The sequence below is a fragment of the Microplitis mediator genome, chromosome 8, assembly GCF_029852145.1.
Source record: "Microplitis mediator isolate UGA2020A chromosome 8, iyMicMedi2.1, whole genome shotgun sequence".
In the NCBI taxonomy this organism is placed as follows: Eukaryota; Metazoa; Arthropoda; class Insecta; order Hymenoptera; family Braconidae; genus Microplitis; species Microplitis mediator.
Window position 1 is genome coordinate 9,910,703 of NC_079976.1, and position 14,507 is coordinate 9,925,209.

Consider the following 14,507-nt stretch of genomic DNA (forward strand, 5'->3'; position numbering starts at 1 on the left):
TATATCTATATATGTATATAAACTCTGATTTGCACATTTATCACCAGAGATGCATTTTCTGTCCTAAAACCTACAGCCCTTTTCAATTTCTATAAAAATTGAAGACTTTAATTATAATCAAAATCTATATACCAGTAGTCCCTTCGCTTTTGTGATCTATTTCATTTTTAAATATTTTTTTTAATTTATAATTAAAATTTTAAAATCTCTAGAAAAAAAAATAAAGATCTACTTTAATCTACTGTAGATCTATGGAGATCAAAGTAGATCTCATAGTTGCCAGGGATTTTTTTTTAAGACATCTACGATTTGTGGAAATTCGTGAAAATCATCAGAGATCTCCGGTGACCTCTGTAGCGTTAATGAGAAAAAATTGATGTTAATAACTTGATAATCTGCGTAACTCTGCATAAATTTAAATAGAGGTCGATTGATATTATTGTGAAATCTTCGGAAATGTGCTGAGATCTTTAGAGATCTATTCCAAAGTTTTGATGTACGTAGATCTGCTTTAATAAATCTACATAATAGATCTAAATTATTTTTTCCCGGAAATTTATGAAATCATATTATGAAAAAACAAAAAAGAATTGTTTTTTAGTTATGTAAATATTTTATTGCAAAGTAGAAACGTTTCAATTTATATATCCAGTTTAAAGAGAAAAAAAGTTATTTATTTAGCAATGCTTTGATAGGATTAAATAAAAATTTTTTTTTTTATAAAATACATTTAATATTGCACTAAATAAATATTTTCCATCTATATTTTTTAATATTAGTAAAAAAAAAAAAAAAAATGAAAGGAAATTTCAGTACGTTTTGAATAAAACAAATTTTTTCATTAATTTTTTTTTATTTTTTGGATTGCAATCAAGTTGGAATTTATGTAATTGCTCAAATTAATCGAGAAAATATTCACTAAAAATGTAGGGGAAGGGGGGGGGGGAGGGCAAAAGGGGGTAGGGTAGGCAAAACGAGGTACCTTCAAAACTTGATAAAAGAAAATTTTATATTTTAAATGGTTTTTAAACATTCCAAAATCACTTCTGTAAATATAATTAAGCGTTACTTTGAATTTTTTTTTGTAAACTTTTTCAAAAATCAATTGTTAGTTGAAAAATATTAATGACGTTTGTTTTATGATAAAAACTATTAAAAATTTTTTTTCTTCTTTTGTATCCAATAAACATGTAAAATATAATTTTTCTTCATGTAAATTACTTAAAAAAAAATTCAACTTAATCAAATTCGTTTAAAATCCAGAAATTTTTTTTTTTTACCTTTTTTAGGGGGTACCCCAGTTTGCCCGCAGAAATGAAAAATTTTTTTTTTCAACGGTAACTGAAAATTTCTTCTATTTACTTCAAATATCATTAAAAAAAAAAAGATTTAGCGTATTTGAGTCCTCGAAAACTTGGTATTTCCTTAAGTACCCCCTTTTGCCCCTCCCTCCCCTATAAAATTTTTAATTTATAAAAATAACTTGATAATTGATGAAACCATTGATTTTTTCTACAAAAAATGTGCCAATTTTTGTTTACGAGCAAAAATTAGTCAATTAGTTAAAGAAATGGCAGCCATTAAAAATTTTTAAAATAACAAAAAATTATACTTCCGTAGTTTTTTTCTCTTAGAACTTTTTAATGAAGAAACTTAACTTGATTCTGTGGAAAGTAAATTGAAGCTGATAAACCAAACTGAAATTTAATTTTTTTATTTTTATTTTATATTAATTTTCATTTATTTTATAGAGATTCAAGATTTTTTAAGATTTTATAAATGTATTAATAATTAAACATATATCACAAATCTTCAAATTCAAAATCTTGGTCATGCAAAAAAGGCTGAAATATCAAAAAATTATAACAAAATATTTTTTAAAATAATTACATTTTACAAATTTTCATCAAAATATTTGAAAAAGTTTATTTTTTAAGGCTACTCCGTTTTGGCTAAAATTGAAAAAAAAACTTTTTCAATGCCACTTGAAAATTTTTAATAAATTCATTAAATATATGCGTACCGAAAGAAATGATTTATCATCTTCCAGATAAAAAAAATCGATTTTTATTAACTTACACTATTAAAAAATTTTTTGAACCCGGTATATTGTAAATGACGGCGTGAAAATTACACACCAAATATAGTGTTAAATTTAGGCGGTGTAAATAAAAAATTTTAACACCGTCAAGCGTGTAAATGTGTGACTTATGAAAATTTTGCGTTAAGGGAAAATAATAATAAAAATATTTAAATGTTAAAAATACTATTTAATATCCAAATAATATTAATATAGTTATTAATTAAGTAGTTAAAGATGTTTTATGATCATTTGTTGCTCGTTAATCAAAATTATAACGAGTAACACGGAATGGTGTAAAAAAAGTTGATTACACCGTGTTATAATTACACCGAGAGAATTTTACACCGTTATTTCACACTACACGGCCGTGTACACTGAAAAAAATATTTATTTGAGCTCAAGTTTTAATTGTCAAAAAAATATAATATATTTGAGTAGTTTAATTGCGTAAAATAAGTGATTTATTTATCGTAAAAAAATGATCCAATTGTTACAAATAAATAAGGGCTTCGAATACATGTATAGTATCGCCAAATTTTAGGTTATTTGTCACAAATTTAATATCTTTACCACAAATATATCTATTACTTACTACGAATAAGTAATATATTTCCATCAAATTATAAAATTATTTGCAACTGTCATCTTTAGTTGTACCAAATATATTTATTTGTCATAAAGAAATATTTAAAAAAAGCCACAAAAATATTGACTTATTTGGGACAAATATTTATTTTTTTCTGTAAAGTTCTGCGGGTCCATTTTCACACCGAAATTTTTTACCGCGTACATTTTTCTCACTCCTCCCCTTTATTGATAATTTTTCGTGGTTACCAAAGACAAAAAAAAAATTCTACTTAACATTCATTATAAAACCCATCAATGCAATCTTGTAATTTAAATATTTAATAAACATATTTTCTGAATTATCTTTATATATATATATTTAAAATAACTTACCGTAGAATCTCTATTTATTCGTAAAATTATATGTAAACATATAATTTATGTATCCACATCTACCTTTTTACCATCTTGTTGCATACAAAGTACCGTATGTACTATTTTTATTTTTTTTTTTTTACAGTGTTTATTCAGATTCAAGACCGCCTTGGTTTTTATGGCATTTTAAAATAATATATTCTGTAGATAACTCATTTTATATCTCGACATCTAAATATCGCGTATATTTTATGAATATTAAAAAATGTTTTATTGAAAATTCTCTGGCATCACAAGCTCGGATATATGAGAGAAGTATCTTTTAAAATCTGACGAGATTGACCAGCACTCATTGGAGCTTGTAATATTCGGTTGAAAGCTTTGTGATCCCGTTATCACTAACGCCCTTACAAACGTTGGATTAGCCTTCCGGCGAAATCCTGTCTGCTTATCAATAACGCTTCCAACTTCTCCAGGCTATTTATCTACCGTTTCAACAATTTATTATTGTGCTGCAATTAATTAAAAAATTTTAATCTTTTGAATAAATATTCAGTTTAGATTTTTTTTTCTTTTTTAATATTTAAATTTTTAGTTTAAAAAAAATAGATATGATATTAAAGCTGTAGAATATTATGTGTGTATAAAAAGTTAAGTAAGAAAATGTATATAAGAAAAAGGTAAAACGAATTTGAGGTTTGGAACAGATCCAATTTTGTTAAGAGTTTACTTTCTGCTCTCTCACACATCTAAATCTTATTGTATAATGCTATAACATCTATTAAAACTTAAACATTACTAGTTTTTTTTTCCTCGAAAATTCAAAATTTTTTTTATAGCAAATTTTCCAACAAAAAATTTGTTTTCTCTCAGTCAGCTTAAAGTATAAGCTGCGTTTTTTAAATTGTAGTAAAAAAAAAGCGTAATGATATTTATTAAAAAAATACTGTCACCGATTATCTGTATGAAAAAAAAAAAAAAAAAAAAAAAAAAAACGCGTATGAGGCTAGACTAATTGGACTGTCCGATGTGGCAAACGTTGCGTGTTGCAAACACCCTGGACAATCGATAATTCGACTCGGGCGTCAGAGAAACGTTCATTTGTGTCCCGTCATTCAATACTCACCCCTCACGTTATTTTTATTTTATTTTTTATTATCAATCGTGTATCGATAAAAATTAAACAAATTGACAAAAATTTCAAGTTTAAATTAAATTAATTTAAAAAATAAAAATAAATAATCTAAAATGATTGATTGTTTTAACAAAACTTGTCAGATATATATTTGTTTTAGTTCTTCCGCATTACTCAGTCACTATCCACGCGTATAAAATCGAAAAATTACTTGCGTGTTGGTGTGCTAAAATTGAAAAATGACACGATGCAAGCGACAAAATGGCGTCCAAGATGAAACCTTGTGCCAATTTTCTCTATAGGCCGCTTCGAATTTCCCGGAACGTCACGAGATTTTATTGCTATCGCTATTGGTACTGGTACCATATCTGTATCTATTTCTGCTTTTGTTTCTGGTTCTGCTTCTGCTTCTGATTCTGCTTCAACTTCTTCCTCAGTTTCTATTTCTACGGGACATCATACGTAAGAATTATTAGATGAAGAAGGGGGTTGTCACGGTTTATACGAATTGTAAGAAGTAAAGGAAAGCGTCTATTATTCACGAGCCGTCGAGAGAGTGAGTGAGCAAGCGAACGAACGAACGAACGACGGACACGTAATTGTGAATATTTTTGCCACATCTGCGCTGTCACTCAAGACGATGGCTTACGTCCAATTGTTCTCTGTCGTTTTCGCTTACTATTCTCTATAATCCGAGACATATCAAATTTATTCAATTGCATTTAAAACTATTATCGTTATAATATTTATTTTATTTTATTTTTTTACGCTGTAAAAAAAAAATGGTCGAAGTCCACGCATCTCGGTGTGTTAAGGTTATCGATGTTAAATTTACTATCTTAAAACGAATCAGTGAAAAGTACTCCAATCAGTGAATATTCACTGATTTGAAATACTTTTCACTGATTCATTTTAAAAGAGTAACCCTGAAAACGGTGTTATAATAATAGTTTTATTTCTGAAATACCAGAAATCGAATTGTATTTCAAATACAAAAGACAAATTTTCATTATTTCAAAAACTAATGATTCGATAGAAGTCCAGAGAATACTTGTCCACAATTACATGCTGATGTTATTGTGTGAAATATGTAAAACAGATTTTTATAATTGAAGTCACTTTGCAAACTAAGTCAGCACACAGAAAAAACGGTTTTCTTGGCACGAAAAATTTTTTGTATTATGAATTGAAAACAAAAAATTTTTATTTTCATTTCACAATCAAAAATTTTTTGCGCTATGAAACCCTTTTCTTCTGTGCAAGAAAATCAAAATAAAATTATCAATGATTAATTTATCATCTTTAAATCAGTTATTACCTTATAAATAACATCAGATAATACACGGTAAGAAATGCATGGCGATCAACACCATGCTGGTATGGTCTCAAGACAGATACTAAAATAGTATGTGAAATATTCCAAGACAGTATTGTTACGAGTCCCAGAAGTATGGCGTTATTTACTATTCTATATAGCATTGGAGCCACTGGAGCTATTGTATTGCTCACACGTATGCATAGCAGGCACGGCGAAACAGCATGGCCCTGAGACCCGTACTACTCTCTTAAAATGAACCAGTGAAATTCCACTGATTCAACCAGTGAAGTTCACTGGTTTAACCAGTAAATTTCACTGGTTCAACCAGTGAGCCAAGCGATCATCTTAGTCCACTGGTTGAATCAGTAAATTTCTGTGGTTGAACCAGTGATCGCTCGATTCACTGGTTAAACCAGTGGATTTCACTTGTGAATCAGTGGATTTCACTGGAGAATCAGTGAAATTTCACTGGTTCATTTTAAGAGAGTATAATGCCGAGGGCACAAATGCTACTAGTTTTTCTCGCTATAATTTCTGGCGTGTCAATTAATGTATACTATCGTATTACCACCAAAACTATATAGATGTCGTTAGACTAGGTTTATCTGCCAGAAGCATTGTGGATACGGCAACGCAGGGCCTGACGGCCATACTAACATTGCGGTTTCTGCGACAACTATCACCAATGTTACTATTTCCGCACTGGTTGAATCATCTGATATGCATACAATTTTACAACCTATAAAAATCTTCGATACCATGCAGTATGGCGTTCACGCCCATACTGACATAGTGACATCCGCAAAATATTTCTTACCGTGTATAAATAATAATTGTAATATTCGTAAATATTTAATTTGATAACCGATACTATTAAGATATATGATTATTATTATTGTTTTTTCTGTTTTGCAGTTCTTCAGACATTTATATTCACACCTTTAACTTCAATCGGAGTTAATTAAATCCGCATGTAAACCGTTTTAACACCGATTAGATAACACCACTAAGTAGCACCGCAACATCGGTGTGAGTTCATTTTAACACCACCATGCCGATGTTGTAATGTCTATTTTACCACCGGTTTTTTTGATAGTGTATAAATAATTTTTGTAATAACGATATTTAGACAAAATGCTTGAGATGTTACACTAGACTTTACGTTGATTAAACGCAGAAAAAAAAAAAAAACGTTACAAATGTCTTAAGCGAAAAAAGTAACAAGAAAAATGAAGCAGAAAAAGTGTGATAAAGCCAGACGGTGTATTGTCTTGAGTGGTCAATTTTTTTTTTTCATCTCATTTTTTTTTTTTTTTTTGGTCTTGAAACTATTACTGATTCTTTATCCAACAATATTCTTATCGTACTTAAAAGACAACATAACGTTCTTTTGAATGTACCACTTGAGAAAAATATATATATATATTCTTTTATTTTTTTGTTGGTTCAAGTGGCAGCTGGATAGACATCTAGAAAATGTCTTTACTAAAAAGTGTCCAAAGACGAAGTTGAATAAAAACCATAAATAGTTTATTGAAAAAAAAAAAAAAAAAAAATATTTTTTAATAATTTAAGTTTACAGATAAAATTAATAAAAGAAAAAATTTAAGTTAATATTCGTGAGCAAATTTAAGCAGGAGCCGAAGAGTAGAAGCAGCATAAAAAATAAGAGACAGCCTGAAGATTAGAAATGAGATTTACGCAAACGAAATACGCTCGAAAAGGTCACAGAGCTCGCGGCACTCGAACATTTTCTCTACTCAAGACGGAAAACTTTTAACGATAAATCCCTAGTCACCGAGTACCCCTTGACTTAGCTCTCGGTAGTTTTTCCTCGGACTTGGAATAAAAAAATATAAAAAAGAAAAAAAGAAAGAAATTAAGATGGAGACAGAGATGCGGTACGTTAAAGTAAAGAAAACGTATATGAAACTCGGTGTTGGCTCTTGAAAATTTTCTACTCACCAGTTATATTGAGCAATGAACAGACTCTCAAAGCCCAACAAGTTTAAGCTAAGACAGTCCAAGTTCAATCAAGATTTTATATTTTCCCAAGATAACTGTCTGGTCTTAAGAGGAACCCGATGCTACTTGATACCACCCAGTACACTCTTATTATTATTGTTTGTTCAATATAATAACAATAACAATAATAATAATAATAATAATAATCACAATTTACTTAAAAAAACGATATCGAAGAAATAATAACAATCTATAATAACTATACTATTATTTGAACGGAGTCAGCGAAAGGTATAAAACAAGATGGCGAGTGTGTGTATGAGTTTGAAATGTTAGTTGATAGTCAGACGGTGGTAGTTAACCAGAAGCAGGTGTATAAGTATAAATATAAGCAGAATCCGAAGCTGGTGCAGGTCTCTGGTGTATCCGTGAGAGCCAGCTATTTACTGTACATACACACCCTAGGCGATGGTGGATGATAGTGGGCTGGAGGTGGTGGTGGATAAAGTAGGTAGGTCGGGTCAGACAGTGGATACAACTAACGGAGACAAACTGTGTGTTTGCCCCTTCATTACCCCCGAGTAAATACCGACCGGTTTTAATTACAACCCCTTGGCCCCTTCTCACTCGTTCACCACTACTGATCCCGCACACCTCTGAGTAGTAGTCTGGCCATGTCTCTTGCTGCTTGTTATTTACTTGTACGCTTCTCCCACCGATCTAACTTTCTTGCTAGCGGTTTAACGTCCATTTCAGACGGTGATACCTCCTACCAATCCAACTACTCCTCTGGGGTATTCTATTCGTTAAACAAATCGACGAGTAAAGAAACAACGGTCCCAATGGAAAAGACAACTAAGTAATTAGAAAAAATTAACTGAAGGTTTAGAAAACTAATTCGGCCATCCGGGAAGAAATAATTTAGATTTATTTACATCTAAAATTTAAAATAGATCTCTGAAGATCCTGATAAGTCCGACAAATCATCCAAATTTGACACCTATGATCTTTAAAGATCTTCAATGATCTCGAATCTTCGATGATTTCACAATAATCTTAATGGAGGTTTTTTTCATTAAGGATACAAAGGTCATCGGAGATCTCTGAACAAAAAAAACTCCTGGCAACTATGAGATCTATCTTGACCTCCGTACATCTTTTAGAAGTAATGTAGATCTAATTTTTTTGAAAAATCAGATCTTCGTAGATCTACTGTAGATCAACGTACACCTAAATTATATTTTCCCAGGCATGAAAAAGAAGCATAAGAATTTTTTATAATTATGTTTCTGGATTCGTATGGATTGTCCAGTTTTGCTGAATTGCTATTCACTGTGAAATTTCGACAAGCTAGGGTATAATATAAATACGACGTCGTCTATATGAATTGGATGAGAGAAAGGATGGGAGAAGTGAGGGAGGAATAGCAATCGAGAAACGGGTGAAGCGACGCGCAGTGTGCTACCACCGTCACTTGAATTGCTTGAAGCGCTTTGTAGCAAAATTGGTAACGCACTTTGTTCCTCTTCCTCTTTCTACTTCTACTTCTCATCCTCTTTCTCCTTTTCCTATTTCTCTTTTCTATGAACAGTTTCAATACACGAGCTGTTGCGTAGTACCATCATAGAGATACGACGAAAACACGAATACCCGGAGGCGTACTATGACATTTCGAAAATCCTGAATTTTTACGGCATAGACCATTCGATTTGTTCGTTCATTTCTCGTTGTAGTTGCTACTGCAACTACTCTTGGCCCTTTTTCTTTTGTATTATATTCGTCAACGCAATATTTATCGTTTAAAAAAACGATAAAAATTTTATTTATTTATTTATTTTTATTGTCCTGTTTTTTTTTTATTTTTTTCATCTTTATTTATTATCAAACCTATACTTTTAACCTATTGGTTCATACATTTATGTTTGTATTTGTATTAAAATTTATAAATATATATATATATATATATATATATATATATATATATATATATATATATATATACGATTGTAATAATCCAGACTTATTGCTTGACAAATCCATTTTCTGTTCCAGGCATCCTGTCTGCAATTTCGATGCGACATCACACTCACACCAGTTTCGTGAGTATTTTATTATTTTTGACAGTACGATAATAAATAAAAGTAGTTTTCAAGTTGAGTAAATAGTTAATTAATAAATTTTTAAAAATAAAGAGTTAAAATAGTAATTTAATTAAACGTAAAATATATATATATATATATATATATATATATATATATATATATATTATTCCCAGCGTAGTGCTTGTGAGGTATAAAATTCCATAATAAGATTAGCGGATGCTATGAATAAATTTAACGCTACTGAGATTACCATCACTGTAATAATAATATGTGTGAATCGAAAAGTTATTTTTTTATTTTTAAATAATAATAATAATGTTTTGTAGATGAGAAAGTAAAAAAATATGTAGACAAAAGTGGGTAAAATAGGACACCATTTTTTAACATGAAAATTTTTTTTGTAAATGGTTTTGTTTGGTATCTAGAAAGTAAGGGGTAAATAGGTTATCCTCGTCAGTGTGATCATTTAAGAGTTTTGACCGAAAAAAATTTTTTTTTTAAAGTTAATTTTATTCCATGAGCTTTCTGCCGATCTTCAATAAAATTAAAATTAACACGAATTTTTTTTTGGTCAAAATTTCTTGAAGGCCGTACTATTTGGGATGACAAACTTACCCCGTGTTTTTTTTAGAGACTAGATATGTACAAAATAAATTTTTTTTCGCTAAAAAGTGGTGTATCATTATGCCCCTCTCTCTTCTATATTAATAATGGTTATTTTCTTATGGTTTAAATTTAAATGGCCTCAACATTGCCAACAAATTTGTTGAAACAAAAAAAAGTAAAGCAAATTTTCTCTTGTACAAAAGTTTTAGTGCGTCCCAAGAGTATAATCTAGTCTCTCTGGGTACTTGATTTTATGTATCTGCACGATATGCATCAGACAAATTTGTATTTAACTAGATTATCGCAATGGATTTCTCATGCAGATGTTGTAACTTTACCCCAGTATAGAGCGAAATATGGTATAGAGACCACCACCAGCACTATTACTAGCACTCGCACTAGCAGCACCATCATCCGCAACACAGCAAAGAAAAAGCGAGTATTTCAATATTCAAACCACGGTGCCTGGCTCGAGGCAAAACAATTTGGCGGAAGGAGAGTAAAGAGAGAGAGACAGAGAGAGATGGAGTTTACGTCGGTCTTTCGTTCACTCGGTACAATTCGCGGCTTCTCAGTTCCCTCTCACCACAACAATCCACGCCGCTAGATAGATATAACATACTACACAATATACCCACCTCCAGGGGGATCAACTTGCCGGCAAATACTCTCCCGAAGCGACGCCTTTACCTCTCCACCAGCACCGTATATTAAATATATACGCATATGTATACATATATATATCACCCACTACATCCCATTTTATTATGTTTTTTGAATATTCGGTTGATTAAAAAAAAAAAAGCATCAAAAGGGATTTGTAGGCTAATGCGAGAGTGTTGTGTCTACATAAAATAGGTTTGCACAGGCTGACTGTGACTCTGAATAAGCCTTTTATTTGAAAACTGTTAAATATCTAACGACTAAGTCGTACCAATAGTGTCTAGAGTCTAGACGCTAACGAGAAATTTCAAAAGCACAAGACGGATATAGTGCACTGAAGACAGGTGAGTGTGATTTACTGAATTTAAATTCCGTCCAGTTGAGTAATCACCAACATACAAAATCTAAAATTATATATTACGACGACAGGTGTTACAAATTAAAATATATTTTTTACTTTGTTAATTATCTCCTACTTAAAATCTATTGTCTTCTTCTTCTTCTTCTTCTTCTTCTACTCTTTCTCCTCATTCTTACTCTTGGTCTTGTTTTAAACTAGATGTATTTTAAGCGGTCAATAAAACGCAGTTTGTTTTAAAGTCTAAATCAACAAAATCAACGTCCGGCTAGTCACTAAACTAGAGTTTCCGACAGACTATCCCTTGTAGCCAATCATTCGAGGATCCTCCCATTCAGTGTTTAATCGTCTCAGCAACTTTAAATTTTCACCGACTAAATGTGTCCTCTATTTAAAAAAAATAAAATCAGCTCGTAGTTTTTGTTGGAAAAACAAAAAACTGGTTGGCAGGATAATTAAAAGCACGCATTTATATTTAATGATCCATGGGAGAGACGTAATGGATTAAATATCTGCGGAAAGAATAATGGTAGTTTGCATGATTAACGACCGTTTGATTAGAGATATACACCTAACCATAGTTTCCAAAGCAAGATTTAAAGTACCACCATCAGGTTGAGTAAGAGTTGAGCCTCGGAAACTAAAGGATTTCCTCGCAGATGTTGCCTGCTCTCGACTCCACTCTTGCATTTTGTTCCGCAGTAGCTACGAGACGGGAATGGGGGGTAGAAGGTACTTTGCATATTTAATTGCGCCAACCTCGGTGTTTTATCCGTCGAGCGACCAAGGACTATGTCGTCGTATCAACCGGCAGTCCTTGCTCTTCTTTCTCAGGGCCATTCAAATGGCCACTACTTATTCAACACTTTTTTTTACCGGATACCGGGTCCCTCATACCAACAAAAACTTTTTTCTTACTTAGTTTTTAATCAATTCAGACGTTTTATCTTTAAACTCTTTATCATTAAATAAATGAAAATTGTTTAAATTTTCTTAATTATTATTATTATTATTATTGTCTGAATAAAATTACTGTACATTGTTAGACGGTAAATAATTTTGATGTTTTTTATGGCCCAAGAGACGAGAGACGAGAGACGAGAGACTTGTAACGATTTGCAAGGTAAGCACGAATCTCGTTGCGAGTCACCGACCAACGAACAACGAGAGCTCTCCGTCATGGGCCACTGACTGTCCGTCAATCTGCACATCCGCCAGAAAAAGAAAGATAAAGAAATAAAAAAAATAAAAAAAAACGTAGGTTCCGCTTACGTCAGCGAATCGACTCGGAATTTCCCTGGCGAATACGTCGCTCGAGCAATATCTCGAATCGATTTCCCGCGTAGTCTTCCCTCAGTTGTTTTCCCTTTGGAAAATCATACCGTCAAGACACTTTACTTCATTTTTCATCCAAAACTTTATTATTTCAAATTTATTTACCTCTGCATCCATTAATTAAACCTACACTTTAGAAATACAAAACCAAGTTACTATCAATATTGGAGTTTATAAACTTTTCGATGCTCAACTATCACGTTTCTCAGTTGTCTTATTCGTGGCTGCTGTCTCCAAGCAATTCTTTTCTACATTGGAATGAACTTATACTTTTTCTTTTTTTATTTTATTCTACCTCACCTATACTTGCTCTATTGGATACCAACTATACTATTCTACTGAAGATTTTACATTTTCTTTTCAACTTATCTCTTGCCACTCTCGCTTTGTCCGACGAGTGACTCCTGGGAAATTTAAAGAAAACGAAAACATTATTTGTAGACAAACTTTTTTTTTTTTTTTTAAATAAATAACTAAAGAAAATAAATAAACTATTACTTATAGGATATAGTTAATAGTTAACTAGATGCTGAAAATTTTATAGTAATAATTACCGTCGATATTTTTAATGGTTACTATACAGCATACTCATTTTTGAATTTTCCGCCGTTATGCTATTGAAAACGGTCTTATTATGACAGCTATTATCATTTCCGAATAATAATCACTCTAGGCAATAAAATTAATCACTCATATAATCAACAGTAAAAATTACAATCTTTCCTCATAGAAGTAAAAAATGGTTTTTTAACGGTTTGAATACTCTTACTACTTACTCACAGTTTTTTAACCGTGAAAAAACGGTTTATTCAGGTTGTAATGTGCGAAAAATAAACGGTTTTCGGATCAACGCAGAACCGAAATCGAATGATTTTATAACGATTATTCCCTTGAAATTGAACTTTTTTAAACTGTTTTTAAATCGTTATTAAACAATTATAATACTTCATCCAAACCGTTCTTAAACGGTAAAAAAAACCAGTGAAGAAACAGATAATGGGCAATTACTCGACTGAAAAATTTCTGTTAATAACTAGAGTACAATTAGTAACTAACGGTAAATTACTAGTTAAAAAACAGTTGAAGTAAGTAGAAGGTCGATTGTTTTCCGATTAAATATATATTATATTTTTTTCTATATTACAATAATCAGAAATTTTTTAGCCTAGTGAAGATAAAAAATGACGTCTATTTTATTTTATTTCAGTGCAAAATGGTAAAAATATGGTAGAACTATTATTAAAATTTCTGTCTTATTGTTTAGATACTTTTCGAATTTCTTACAAAGAGCAAGAGTAATAATTTCATTCAAGTATCCTTTATCAGTAAAATAAGTGCTTTACAGTTACAATCGTGGATTTTAAAAGTTACTCAGCAACCCCTGATTAGAAAATATGATTTGTGGATTAACAACGATTGAAAATTCAACTTTAATCATCTTTAATACTCATAATCCTCATGGTTTTTCACATTTAATTATCTCTAATCATCAAAAGATTATTTACTATTTTACGATTAAAAACGATTCATGATGATTAAAAATTTCTAACCATCATTAATTGTTTTTGATCGTAAAATAATATTATAACTTCTGGTCCCGCATGAGAATTAAAAACGATTAAAAATCTCAATCGTTTTTAATACTCTTTAATCATCGATTGACGATTCATGAGTATTTCAAACGATTAAAACATTTTTAATCAGCATTAATCGTATTTTATAATTAGAGACATTTTAAGTATTTAATTCCACATAATATTATTGTTTTTAAATTAACTTGTTGAAATAAATCCATTCAATCGTTAATTTACTTTTTATAAATTGGGTTAAATTAAGTACTCTAACCTCTAATTGTCAGTTGATAAAAGGGCTATCATTTTTAATCAATGAACTGCCTAAATTGACAACTGGGGTATATTTTTTATTGATGAGTGATTTATATACTTATGTCCATATGAAATATTAACATAAAATAATAAAATGTAACATAAGTAATTAAT

At 30.6% G+C, this 14,507-nt stretch overlaps 1 protein-coding gene across 3 annotated transcripts in view; it reads left to right on the forward strand.

Moving 5' to 3' along the window:
* The window catches only part of LOC130673095 (uncharacterized), a 332,376-nt gene that overhangs the window by 12,933 nt on the left and 304,936 nt on the right, over window positions 1-14,507 (forward strand). For all 3 annotated transcript variants that reach the window (XM_057478008.1, XM_057478010.1, XM_057478011.1), the window contains exon 3: window positions 9,496-9,542. The gene's annotated coding sequence lies outside the window, so the exon portion shown is untranslated. The remainder of the gene's footprint in view (window positions 1-9,495; window positions 9,543-14,507) is intronic.